Source organism: Leucopleurus acutus (assembly GCF_964270905.1).
Source record: "Leucopleurus acutus genome assembly, chromosome: 5".
Classification (NCBI taxonomy): Eukaryota; Metazoa; Chordata; class Mammalia; order Artiodactyla; family Delphinidae; genus Leucopleurus; species Leucopleurus acutus.
In genome coordinates, this window is record NC_139147.1 from 79,584,641 (window position 1) to 79,598,704 (window position 14,064).

The window sequence follows — 14,064 nt, forward strand, 5'->3', positions numbered from 1 at the left end:
TATAAATAAAATCCAAACAAGGAACAATGGAAAGAGGAAGGACAGATTCTTGAAATAATGAATACTAAAAACCAGGTCATATGTGGGGGGAAAAAAAATCAAAGACAGAACGGTGTGTGTGTGTGTGTGTGTGTGTGTGTGTGTGTGTGTGTGTGTGTGTATACACACACACACATATATATATAAATATATAAAACTATATATATATATAAAACTGAATCACTGTGCTATACACCTGAAACTAATACGATATTGTAAATCAACCCTACTTCAATAAAAAAATTAAAGATTTTTTAAAAAATTGATCAAGTCAAAAGTAATATCTATAACATGCTATGTTTCTATAACTGAGCTAAGCCCTTCACATATTTTAATCCTTAAAAATATGCTTATAAATCATTATACTTCCCTCTTGCATCTGAGTAAAGGAATGCTTAGAAAGAGTAAGTCATCTGATCAAGTTCACACACCTATAAGTTATGGTACTAAAATTCATATCCCAGCTTTTAGGCCCCCAAACTCATACTGTTCTCAGTATAATAACAAAGAAAAGAAGTCAGTTTGAAAGGGGCATTTAGAGTTGGATGGCAAGATGGAACTCTAGAAAGTGGTATGAAATAGGGAAGGCATAAAGAATATGAGCATCCTGGGACATAAGTAGCAAGAAAAAGACTGAAGGAGGAATGAAGATGGTTGGGGAATCAAAGCTATCTTGAGGTGTCTGAGGATGTGTCCTGTATAAGTCATATTATACTCTTGAATAATCTACAATGCTGGAACTATTAGGGTTGAAATGATAGAAAATCCAGTTTCAGAGCAATGCAAAGGAGAACATAAAACTGTCCAGCAGCAGAACCAATTGCCCCCAAAGAATTACAAGTGTTCAAGTAGAGGCTAAGTGGCCATCTGCCAGGAAAGGAATGCATGACATTTGGTGGGAGGGACTCGACATGAGAAGGGGGGCCAGTGCAGCTCTGTGTTTCAGAGATTTAGCTGGCCAATACTGAGACATAAACAACAGCTCAGGGCTTCCCTGGTGGTGCAGTGGTTGAGAGTCCACCTGCCGATGCAGGGGACACGGGTTCGTGCACCGGTCCGGGAAGTTCCCACGTGCCGCGGAGTGGCTAGGCCCGTGAGCCATGGCCGCTGAGCCTGTGCTCCACAATGGGAGAGGCCACAACAGTGAGAGGCCCGCGTACCGCAAAAAAATAAAATAAAAAATAAAAAAATCTGAAGAATGTCCTTTGAAGAAGAGATAAAGATAACATCCACTCAACACACCCATGGAGCTCCTATGATGCACCAAGCATAGGACAGACCCAAGCTCCAGTTCTGACAAGACAGCGGAAAACATTGTGAAGAGTGAGAACTACTGCTAGGCAATTTCTGAGCCTAATAAATGGCTGGGAAAAACCATAACTACAAGTCTAAAAAAGAAAGAAAAAAACTTAATGGTTTGCAAGTAACTAATGACCGGAAACATCAGTTTTGTGGAAAGAAAAGGAAGTTACCAAAGGCCTAGGTTTAGGGAAGAGTTGATTCACAGGGGTGACCAAAGGCCAAATCTGATCACATTTTGGGGTAATGAAAACAGACATGGGAGAAGAATCAGAAAGTTAGAAAACAAAGTTTAGATCACGAAGTTCACAGGTAAGGGAAAGCAATCACTGTTGGATGAGAAATAGGAAAAAATGACATCTTGCAAAAGAACATCCAACTTATTTGAAAATGAGAGAACAATACATTTGAGGGTCTGCAAACCTACTTTTACGGCTTGCCAGACATACTCATTTTCATACACTGCAACTGCTTTCAACCCCCAACCTCCCTCAAAACTACTCTAAAACAGGAGGAAGGTATTAAAGAGAAAATGCAATGCCTAGGTCTGGTTCTACTGCCTCTCTCAGCATCCTTCATTACAATTTCAAAATCTGACCAATTTTTATTGAAGAAGACATCACATAAAACATTAACATAAGCAAAAGCAAAATTAAGAGTAATTTTTATTGGACAACTTCCCTCCTTCAGGGAAGCGGAGAAGGAAAGAGAGAGAGAGGGAAAGAGGGGGAGAGAGAGGGAAAGAGAGAGAGGGAGAGAGGAAGAGAGGGAGAGAGGGGGAGAGAGAGAGACAAGCTTTAATAGAGAATTGAAGGTCGAGGGTGGCTGGCCGGTGAGATGACTTGTCGTGATATGAAAGATAATGGTTGTGTGTACAATTTCCTTTCCTGTGACTTTTAACTAATCTAGGTGAAGAAGGAAGTCGTTGCTTCAGCCCAAACTCACTGATTCTTTTCTCCCCACAAAGCTGGAATTCTAAACCAGAAAATGAATAAGCAGTCAACTGCTCCCTCACCTTCTCTCCACTCAGCAAAGACAAAGCATGCTGTTTAAAGAGGCAGCAGTGGTAACTACTGAAATATTGAAAAGCAGAAGAGAGAGCAGTGGTGAAGTGGTGAGTACAGAGTAGGGAAAATATGCAAAGGGTTTAATATGCAAAAAATATAGAAATCTTCCTAAATATGTTCAATAATTATATGCTTTGGCATCACCATATTCACAAAAGAACGTCACGAACATCTACCTTGAAATTTCTGAAACTGAAACAGAAGAACAAAAGAAAGAGGAATGCACTAACAACTGAGTTCTTGTTCCTGTTCTACCACTAACTGGTGGGGCTGCCTTGGGTTGGTCTTTTCCAGATCCCCTCTGTCATAAAATGCAAAGACTGGATTAGATCAGTGACTCTCAGTGTGTGATCCATAAACTCGTAGGTCCTCTAGACCTTTTCAGGAAAGTGTAAGTTCATAATACTAAGACGTTATGAATCTTTTTCACTGCGTGGAATTTACACCAATGGTGCAAAAGCAATAAGTGGGTAAAACTGGCTGGAGTTTTAACATGAATTAAGGAAGTGGCACCAAATGTACTGATAGTCATTGTACTTTTCACCACCAAGCACCCACAGTAGAGGGGGGTTCAGGGGGAATGTTTCACTTAAGACTGTCCTTAACACATTAAAAATCCTTAATTTTATTAAATCTCAGTCCTGAGGTTTTCACATCTTCTTCGTAAGACTGATACATCTTTTTAATATTCTGTGTGAGACAGTAGGAAGTATTCACAAAGCACTTCTGCTGAATCCCAAACTATAATGGTTGCCTCCAAGAAACACACGTGTGATTGTTTATATTGAGAGATGAACTAACAGCTCTTTGCATGAAACACCGTTTTTATTTGAAAGAATGACGGACAAACTGTGGTCATTCTGACTTGGTCATATCATACATTTTCTCAAAAATAAACCAAAAGAACCTATCATTTCAAGAAAAACAACTAACAGGATTTATTGTCGTTGATAAAACTCAAATGTTAAAGTGAAAATTAGAATTTTTAAAACCTTGCATCTACTATTATGCACTTGACATCTTCCTAATACTTAAAATACTTTTTTGATGAAATCAGTGGTGATATTAATGAATGTAATTGTTTTTTTAAATACTAAAGAATAAAACATGTCAACATTTGGAAGATATGCATAACTCCGTGAACCAAATAACCAGTGAATGATGTTACACAATCAAAGGTGAAAATCAATTCAAAGTAAAAATTAGACCAGTGGATTTTAATATAATGGATTATAAAAAGAAAACGATTTATTGATATGAGTTCAGACTTCACATTGCAACTAAACTTTAAGAAACTACCACTTGTCAAATTTTGGTGTATTATCAAAGAAGAAAATCCACAATTACCTCTTTTTTACTTCCTTTTCCAATCCTTTCTGTAAATCCTTTCTGGATTTTCTTCATAAATTTTAATCAAAATACATGTTGCAAAAAAATACAACGCAGAGGTAAGAATCCAGTTGCCACTTTTTTCACTCATTTCTTTATTTTGGAAAATGTACTTATTCTCATACAAATATTTTAATTAAAATATTGGTTTTATTTTTGTTTAATTTCTAAGATAATGGATAGCATTAGCTATGACTCACATAAACAAAAACTCATTTTTAAGAGGGTAAATAGGTCCTGAGACCAAACCACTGGACTTGATGGGATTTATGTCTGCTCCCGTCCCACCTCGTACTAATCTTCTTTGGTTCTAAAGCTTTAGGGAAGATACAGAGTGGCCTCAGTTCTGCATTCAGATCCTGCTACCTGTTTACCTTAACGCAGCTGCAATGTTAGTGAGCATTTAGGAACACTGAAACATCTGTATGGCTTCACCATGGAGTAGTCCTTTGGTTAGTCAACAGACATTCACTGGGTGCCTTCCGTGGGGCAGCCACTGGTTAATACAGCACGCGGACCAGAATCCAGACTCCATTACTACTTAAGGGATGCTCTTGGTCAAGATACAAAACCTCTCTAAACTTGTTTCTTTAATGTAAAAATGAACATGACATTAGGACCCACTCAAGATTACTGTGTCGCTCCAGTGAAATGATCCACTGAAAAGCTTAGTATACACAGCGCCTGGCCTATAGTAAAAACTCAGTAAATCGTACCAACTGTTATTGTAACTAGGATGTCCCTTACCAAAACAGACTGTTTGCCATGAACATGAAAGAAATAAAAACAGTTTAACATACATATTATCAGGGGCTTAAAACTCAACCCCAGTTACCAAAGCATTCGGCTCCATGGAAACATAGAAGCAAAATTATCCAGGAGCACTTGTTTCTCACTTCAAGAACAAGAATCTGGGGAGTTCCCTGGTGGCCTAGTGGTTAGGATTCCAGGCTTTCACTGCCATGGTCCGGATTCAATCCTTGGTCGGGGAACTGCTATCCTGAAAGCCGCAACGAGGCCAGTAAATAAATAGATAGATAGATATAAATAAGTAAATAAGAAAATAAATAAATAAAATGTCATTATGTTTTTTTAAAAAAAAAAAAAAGAACAAGAACCTGTCTGTGACCAGGAATGAAATCAGGGTTGTAATGATGACCCAGCCACTGCATAACTGCCTAAACTTTCTGTGGTCAAACGAGCAAGCAGTTGATACTCGGCATCATTCTCAGCTCTGTGGTGACAGGACAAAGGACAAGAGGGGAGTGAGGATTCAAACCAAGTTCCTGATTAGACAAAACTTTGACTTTTCCTTTGTTGGAGCAAAAAGTCATGTTCATTTTATCTCTTTACTCCACTTCATTTGAAACACAAAAGGAATGAGGTTGGGGAAAAATAAGGATGCTTGTCAATCATGGTCAGACCAAAAGTGAAAAAAGATGCCCTAATATTGCTAAGAATGGATTATAAGTAGGAGAGAGGAGGTCCTTGATACGTTTCTTTCTTTTTTTCTTTTTTTTTGTTTTTTTTTTGACCGCATGGCACGGCATGCAGGATCTCAGTTCCTGGACCAGGGATGGAACCCATGCCCCCTGCAGCGGAAGCGCATGGAGTCTTAACCACTGGACTACCAGGGACGTCTTGATAAGTTTCTTTAAATAAAAAATATAATCTGGAGGAACAGACAAAGGCACACTTACCTCCAAATTTTTGTAAATATTGAAAGGTACTAATCATCAAACTAGTTATATCGATGAGGCCCAAATTTCACTTTTAAGGGAAAAAAAAAGATGTCTTTTTTTCACTTTATTTCATTAACTCTAAGTATAACCACTTCTAGTGTCAATATCTTACTAGCCTGATAAGACTTCAACTGCTGATTTAATAGAATGATGTAAGTTATGCTTCCAGAATAATGTATAGAAACGATCATGCCCCCTTAACAGCACTTGGATCTTCAATCAGGAAATTCAATTTTAGCTGCAAAACTATGTTTTGGCAAAAGTGCAATTGAACTCAGTGTACTTGTCACATTTCTAAATATACTCCAGTCACCATGACAACAAGGGAGACTGATGGATCGCTTAAAAGAGTACGGTATATTTAATTGTCAGCATTTTAAACTGACTCAGAAAAATGCTGTGTGATAGGTCTACTCACCATGGTTACTGCCGGCTGAGTCCATAATAATCAAAGGTTCACATACACACGTCGACAACGTGCGCACAAAGAACAGAAAACTCGGAAGGCCCTGTATTTCCTACCAGGCCAATCGCCAAACTTAAGGCTTTAGAAAGACTTGCTCTCATTAAGGTGCCACCCAAGAACCTCTCTCCCAGATTTTCAGGACCTGCATCTGTACCCAAGGCCACTAGAGCAAATCCTAAATCAGATTCCAATGCCTGCGCCACCTCTTAGACTAAAGATAAAGACTAACTTAAGGATAATTTCTCCTGGAACATATCTGGAATAGGGAGGAAAGAGACTCTTCTTTCCTTGCATGTGGATTTGTTTCCAAATGACAATCTTCTGGGACCCATTCATTCCCTAAAGAACCGTTTCCCAAGTGCCTCTCCTATGTAAGGCAATCTTCCACAGGCTGGGGATACAGTGCCAACAGACAAGGTCCCCACCGTTAGATAGCTGACATCCTAAAACAGGAGGAAGATAAAGGTATCAATAAATAATACTTCAAGAGAATGAGATAATCCAATTACCTAATCCATCAGTATACTATAAGCAGTGCCTGGTGTATAGTAAGCACTCAGCAAGTATGCAGAAAGGTCACAAGGGGAAGTCATAAAAGTATCGAGTTTCAGACTCTACTGCCATAGTCAAGGTTATGAATGGTGACTTCGACTGGGTCACTACTCTATCCCAGTGCTTTTCCACAGCGCACGCTCACCTGCTTAACCACCTCTTACAAAAGAGGTAGTGAGAACAATCAAAACCAGGAAATATTCCAGAGGCAGAACAAACACACACTGGCCAAGCAGAGCAAAGGGGGTAGGTGGTAGCAAGTGGCATTGGATGTAGGCCATGCAGCCCGGTAGGGAATGTGCCCCAGGGTTCAGCAGGTCTGGAAGGTGCTTGAGATGCTGCCTGTCTAGCAAGCTAAGAGGCTCGACGGTGATGCTGTTGCTTGGGGAACCACAGTTTGAGAACAAAGGTTCTAGGAGAGTCTGGAGGCAGGAACACCAGTCAGGCAGGAGGCAATGAGAACGTGTCTTAGGGCAATAATAGGTGGAACCGAGAAAAGGGAAAATATCCCAGAGATGCAGCAAAAAAAGGTAATATCCAAAACTTGAGGCCGAACGATCCATGAGCGCAAACATAAAGGAAGATGGCAGAAGTGATTCCAAGCTTTCTCTAATGACTTTGTTCACTCAGTAGATAGTTTCCATCTTTCTAATACAAAGCCCTTTCACAACTAATGTTTCCTGTAGCCACAGTCTATCCCTATAGGGCAGCATCAAGGAAAATGACTGTGGTGACATAATAACAATAACAATAGCAAACACAATACCAGTCATTTATTGAGAGCTTATTCTGTGCCAGGCACCTTACTCCATGTGCTACCGCCAGTACTGACACAGTCCTATCCCTGTTTCACAGGAGATGGAACTGAAACTCAGCATGTAGACTCGCCCAGAATCACTCCTGCTTCGGCTGGACTCAAACACAGGAACGGACCCTATAATCCATGACCTTCACCTCAATCCTGCCTGCGAAGTTCAATCTATAGGAGAATTAGATGCCCATGTAGGGCATTCATCCTCAAAGTCAGAGTTCTCTTCTAATATGACTAAGCTTTAAGACTGCAAGTGGCAAAGCTTGATCCATGGACTCTATCTAGTAGCATAGGAGTGAAGCAACCAAGGTCAGCTGGCCTGTCTGCAGCAAGGCTGTGACTCATTTCACACCCTCACAAAACAAACGTGGCTTGAGTGTTTCTGTGCTCACACTCACATTCCTATATACCTACTCCATGTGCTTTTCCATGGCCCCACGCTTACCCTCTCACACTTGATTCTGCTTTGCGTTATACCTTTTTCTGCCCGGAGGGTAACAGGCTCTCTATACACTGATGTATTTGGAGTAACGATGTGAGAAAGAGGCCCTCGTTGGTGAAGATGCATGGTGAACGGTAGTGGATATTGACAAGGCATCAGCAGGTAAGAAAGATGAGCTTAGACATTTGCCAGCCCAGGAAGTGGGTAAGAGATGAACCACAAGATCTTCCTTCTAGTCACCCACACTGTGCCTTCCCAGGATGATTCACAGGTATGGCTCCACGGACCTGACAAAGGGGACCGTCTTCAGGAAGATGAAAGCATGTTTTTATGCCTGCTCTCTCTCTTTTTTTATTTGTTCTTTCTTGAGTAGTAACTATTAATTGTGCTATGCGGGCAGTACAGAGATGAGTCTACCGGGAAACCAGCACAAATCCATCAAGTGCTTTTAGTCCGAGCTTTTTAGAAGCAATTGTTTACCACATTTTCCCTGCTCTTTTTCTCACGGCTAGAATTAAAGTGGACTTTACCACACGATCACCGCAGTGCCCTCCTCCCCCACCTCCAAAGGAAGACAGAAGATGGCTAGTGGTCTCTCATCAGCAAAATCACAAGACCTGTGTGAGAAAACCAATTCGTTTAGTGTTTGTAAAGCCTAAGGATTGGTCCCTAAAATAAGTCCTGCACCTTTATTAACATATGAGAACCCTGTGATGTAGATGTTGTCCCATTTGAACCGATGAAGAAATTTATGCTCAGAGATAATATGTTACTTGTCTAGAGTCTGACAACTAGAAAATAGCAGAGCTAGGAAGTAAACACAGGTCTTCTGACTCCAAAGCCAATACTTTTTCCACTCATTAGAGCTGCCATGTACACACTTCCAAGAGAATCCACTACCTTCCATTCTGTTCAGCAGAAGAATCAAAGCTTCAAACAGCCTTAGAAATAGGCTGTATATAACCAAAAAAAACTCCTTTGAGAGGCCTTTATTAGGAATAGTGAGCTACAAAGCCATTGTAGATTCTGTAAGCCTTGCCTCTAACCGAGGCAACATGTCCTGGACTGCATCTGGACATTAGGTAGAGTCTGCACCATTCATGTAAAATCAAAAATCATGGAGGCTCCTGAATTTCCCAGCACAGGGCTCAGGCCAAATAACAACATAGCACAAAGCCTGCTCTCTCACCCAGCCCCAGGGCTTATACTGAAGAAGGAACACTCAAGGGAACGAACGCAATGGAAGAGTAAGGGCCTGTAGGTCATGTGTTCACAGAGGCTCTGGCTCAGCATGAAGCAGAATAAAATTTAAAAACCAGATGAAAAGTTAATATAGCCCAAGCTTAAACTCATTTTTCATTAGTATTCCTAGATCCTCCAAAGCACAGGTAGATAATGAAAAGGATTCAACAAGAGGAAAAATAAGAATAATCCGGTCTTCAGGCCCTTGGATTTAATATCTGAACAAGATGAGGATTTACTTGTGCACGCAGCATCTTCTTCTGTCTCCCCTTACCCGGGGGGTGGTAAACTTAAGCATTTTGAAAAGATTCTTTATCATAAGCAAAGCTGACAGGGACACCTGATGAGAATGACAATTAAATCAAGAAGTAAATAAACACCTGGATCAGTGTTCTTTACTTTTCATGACTGACTTAAGAAAAAAGGTTGCCTTATAAAGGGGGATATTTCTCTCTTCCAACCATAAATATAGGGTAGCTTCATAAGGTTTTCACTTCTTTAAAAGTTATTTTGCTTCTCAACAAATGCCAGTTAGCCACCTTCTGTGTGTTAGTGTGTGGTTTGGCGGGAAAGGATGGTAGAAAGAGAAAGGACACCATCCCTATTTTCAAAGAGCTCAAAGTCTGGTACCTGAGGCCAAGCACAAAATGTTGTGATTTTTTTTTTTTTAAGTCAGCAAGTTATGTTCTCAATTATGAAAATACCAAATGTCAGATTCTTCTCCAGTCCAAGCAATCATGTAAAATGAACTAATTCTTCTGAATCAGACTTTTTTTAAATGAAAAGTATGACTGTTGAAGCCTTTCCTTTTAATGCCAACATTATTAGAACTCAGAGGAGAACACAAGGTCAATTCTCTGTGCTCCATACTTTTCCCAGGTTCTAACCACTGTCCAACAGAAATATAATGTGAGCCACGTATGCAATTTAAAATTTTCTAGCCACCACATTTTAAAAGAATATTAAAAAGAAATTTATTTTACAAATAGATACAAAATTTTATTCTTTCAGCATGTGGCAGAAGCCACATTTCAACTGCTCAACAGCCACACGTGGCTAGTGGCTGCCATACTGGACAGCACACCTCCAACTTCTCAACCTTCACCTAACAGAGTGAAACATTTGTTGCAGAAAGGTAACAAGTTTTGCAATAGCTATTAAGATACTCCACTCCCATGGGCAGACCCAACTCACCCAATATTGCAAAGTATTTCTCTCAACCTTATACCTCGAGACCAAGAGATTGTAGGTCACTGTGAAAGCAAATGCAAGAGAGAGAAAATGCTCCATCTCATATGTGAGGATGAGGAAAACCAAAGAGGACCAAGGATTATGCCCAACAAGATAGCAACTTAGGGCTTCCCTAGTGGCGCAGTGGTTAAGAATCCACCTGCCAATGCAGGGGATACGGGTTCGAGCCCTGGTCCGGGAAGATCCCATAAGCCACAGAGCAACTAAGCCTGTGTGCCACAACTACTGAGCCTGCGCTCCAGAGCCCGAAAGCCACAACTACGGAGCCTGCGCACCACAACTACTGAAGCCCACGCACCCAGAGCCCGTGCTCTGCAACAAGAGAAGCCACCGCAATGAGAAGCCCGCGCACCGCAACGAAGAGTAGCCCCCACTCGCCGCAACTAGAGAAAGCCCGTGCGCAGCAACGAACACCCAACGCAGCCATACATACATACATACATACATACATACATAAATTTATTTTTTAAAAAGTAGCAACTTAGCCACTCTACCCACTGGGATACTGATATCATCACATAGAGGACCTGAGATTCTACCCTCAAATCTTTTGTGTCTTGAATCAAGTTTGTTTTCCAACTCTAGTCATCAGTACTTCTCTTCCCAACCCGACTGTGTATCCTCTGAGAATAAGACAAGGTAGGTAAAAATTCAGTAAATATGCAATGCGTCAATGCATGAAGCTACAGAAAAAAAGAAGTGAGAAACTCTTCACCTTTTCATATCTTCTGGTTTGGGTCCGTGAATATGGAAGATTCCGTTCCCTTGTAAAATGCTAAAGAGCTCTCCCTCTATCACTTTTTCCCCCAAGATAGGAAGGAGGATGATAATGGCTGGCATCCATGAAGCCATGCCAATCAAGGAGAAGGATCATCTCCAGAAGTCTGGCAGAGCCCATCTCTCTCTCTTTCCTGCCTTCCCTAGTGTTCTCCTTTCTGTTGGAGATTTGGTTTCTAAGGTGGGCCCCAATCCCTGTGTTGTTCACTGGGTAAGAATGCACAAAACCAGCACCATCGTTCAACTCTCCTCACAGGCAAGGCCCAGGGTTAGGACTGGAGAAATGTTGAAGCCAGCCCCAAGACTAGCCTCACGTCGGAACCACATTTTCTAGCTGAGCTTTGGCAGACACTTGCTTTAGAAGTTTTGCACTTCCGTTAGTATGAAGCTGGTAGTTTGAAGACTAGTCAGCAATGGTCACCACTAATGTGTCAAGATGTCCGAGTGTTAACAGTCCCAGGCAAATAGTCTTTAGTTAAAACATAATAAAACAAAACTGATCAACAGCAATGTTAACATCTTAGTGAGAGGTCACGTTAATATAATGTAGTCCCTGATATGAAGCCATGAGAAGGGCTTTACCTCTATGGTGGTCTTCCCCAAGTCCACAAGCCTAGTCTAATTATGTGAAAACATCAGAGGGACATTCTACAAAATACCCTGCCCAGTACACTTAAAAAGTGCCAAGGTTATAAAAAGCTAGGAAAGGCTGAGAACGGTTACAGACAGGAGACTAAGAAGACCTGATGACCAAATGCAGAGTATGCTGAACTGGAATGTGGAACAGACAAAAAGCATTAGTGGAAAAACTGGGGAAATCCAAATAAAAGTTGTAGATTAATTAATCATGTGAACTGATGATACTTTCTTAGTTTTGATAAATGTACTTTGGTTACGTGAGCTATTAACAGTAGCAGAACCTGGGCGAAGTGTATAAAGGAACTTTCTACTCTTTTCGTAACTCACCAAACAGAAACAGGTAAAAATTACTGGGGAAATGAACACCCTCAGGCTGCTTCCAGCCAAACCAAAACTCGATCAGGAAAAGAGCTGACGACACTGAACTACGAGAAAAGACATTACATAAAGTGACTTCTTGCTTTTTGTTGTTCTTATAATAAATTAAAAAAACATTTCCAATTAGTTAAAAGATTCACTGCAAGCTAGAAATTAGCTGAATTAAAAAGACTTTTTTAATTATATATAAAGGAATAGAATGTGAAAGGACAACCTGGCCAAAAAAAATATTGGTAACTGAAAAAGTCACATGTTTGCTAATTATTGAAATTTTTAATTTTATATTTGGAACGGCATTATATAGGGAATCATCTTCCCAAATCATGTTTGAAAGTTTCAAAGATTATATTGGCTCTGTTTTACTGAAAAAGAGTCTGTCTCCATCTGTGCTAAGAAGAAAAAATGCTTAGCCAACACATTCACAGGGTTTTCAGATAGCAGTGTGTCCAGACTTTTTAGTTCCCATCCCAAGTGTCTGTGAAACTGTATAACCTAGGCTGGAAAAAATCCTTTTCAAGGAATCATGACCCTTTTTTTTTTCAAATTTTTCTTTCAAAAGTCAGTTTTTCTTCAACTCAGTTGACTTGATTCGCCAAACCAACCAAAGTCTAAAGCATAAGAGAAACTAAATTATACCATCTTCTATAGATAGGCAGATAGGGAGGGAGGGAGGTAGGTGGGGAGGAGAGTAGACAGAGGGAGGAAGGAAGGGAGGGGGGAAGGGAGCGGGAAGGAGAAGGAGAGAAAGGGAGAGGGAGAGGGGGAGAGAGAGAGAAAGAGAACAAGAATAAAAGCTAAGACTGTCTGAGCCCAGTATGTAAGCTGAAGTCCTCCATTAAAGGAAAAGGACTTTTGGAAACATTTTACTCCTTCCCGAAGCCTTGGCACTGTAACAGGAATATCAACATATTCACTGAGAATTTTTTTTAGCCCTAGTTTTAGAAAAATGTTTTCCCTTCAACAAAGGTAGTGAGTGTTATAGAAACCAAGTCATGAAGCCCAACACTTTTTGGATGAGGAAACAGTGAAGCTAAAACAGAAATGGAATTACACAAATCAGCTCTTTCCTGTCAGAACCCCTCCTAAACACTCCTTCAGATATTGAACCTTGAATTAAAAAGCAAGGCCCAAAACAATTTTTTTTTTTTAAAGGCAAGTATTGTGAACAAAGTGTCATGCTAATGGCAGGATATGGAGACAAATAAAGAAGACAAGGCCATCCCTGACCCTAAGGAGCTTTAGAACCACTCTTACACTCCTTGGAGGGCATGTGGAGGGCTTCCTTGGAGATGGCTCTTCTCTGAGGATACTCTTTTCCCTGCAGCCTCTCTGTTTGTGTCTGCCTGTCTTCTCACACTCCAGATACACAGGGTTCAAAGCCACTGCCGGTATTTTTCTAGTCATTCCTTCACTATCACACACCCTGGCGCTAGCCTCCTATTCTCCCACCTCTAATTTTTACTTATACTTTTCCACTGAGACTTCCAGTTCCTAAGATCGTCTCTTTCCTCCCTGGGCGCCATCCCTTCATGGCAGCATTTTTTTTCCTGGTTTAAGGTAGAGCCCACGTACTACATTTCAGGTATTATTTTGGCCCTTTATCTGTCCTAACCATCCCCAGTGTTGGATAAATACAACAATCTGCCTTCCCAGCTCTCACACCTAGTAAACATAACCTTAACAGACTAAATTATCGACAATGCAAAAATAACTTCAATAACAACCCTCTCGATTTACAGTGTAGAACTAATGAAGCATTTCCTTACTTATTAACCTCATTTGATTCCCACCACCCTAGTAAACTGGCACAAGAGAACTGGATGCCCATTTAACCGAGGGGAAGCAAAGTTGCAGAGATGGGAAGCAACCTCTACCAAGGGCTCACAGGAAAATTCTGGCACTGCTGAAACTGGGACCCAAATCTTCTCATATGTGACCCAAGGCAATTTCCGTTATCCCAAGGTTCTACG

The 14,064-nt window shown here is 40.6% G+C and overlaps 1 protein-coding gene across 3 annotated transcripts in view; it reads right to left on the reverse strand.

The window, feature by feature from the left end:
- Positions 1 to 14,064, reverse strand: part of LPP (LIM domain containing preferred translocation partner in lipoma) — a 685,690-nt gene that overhangs the window by 510,366 nt on the left and 161,260 nt on the right. The window lies entirely within an intron of this gene.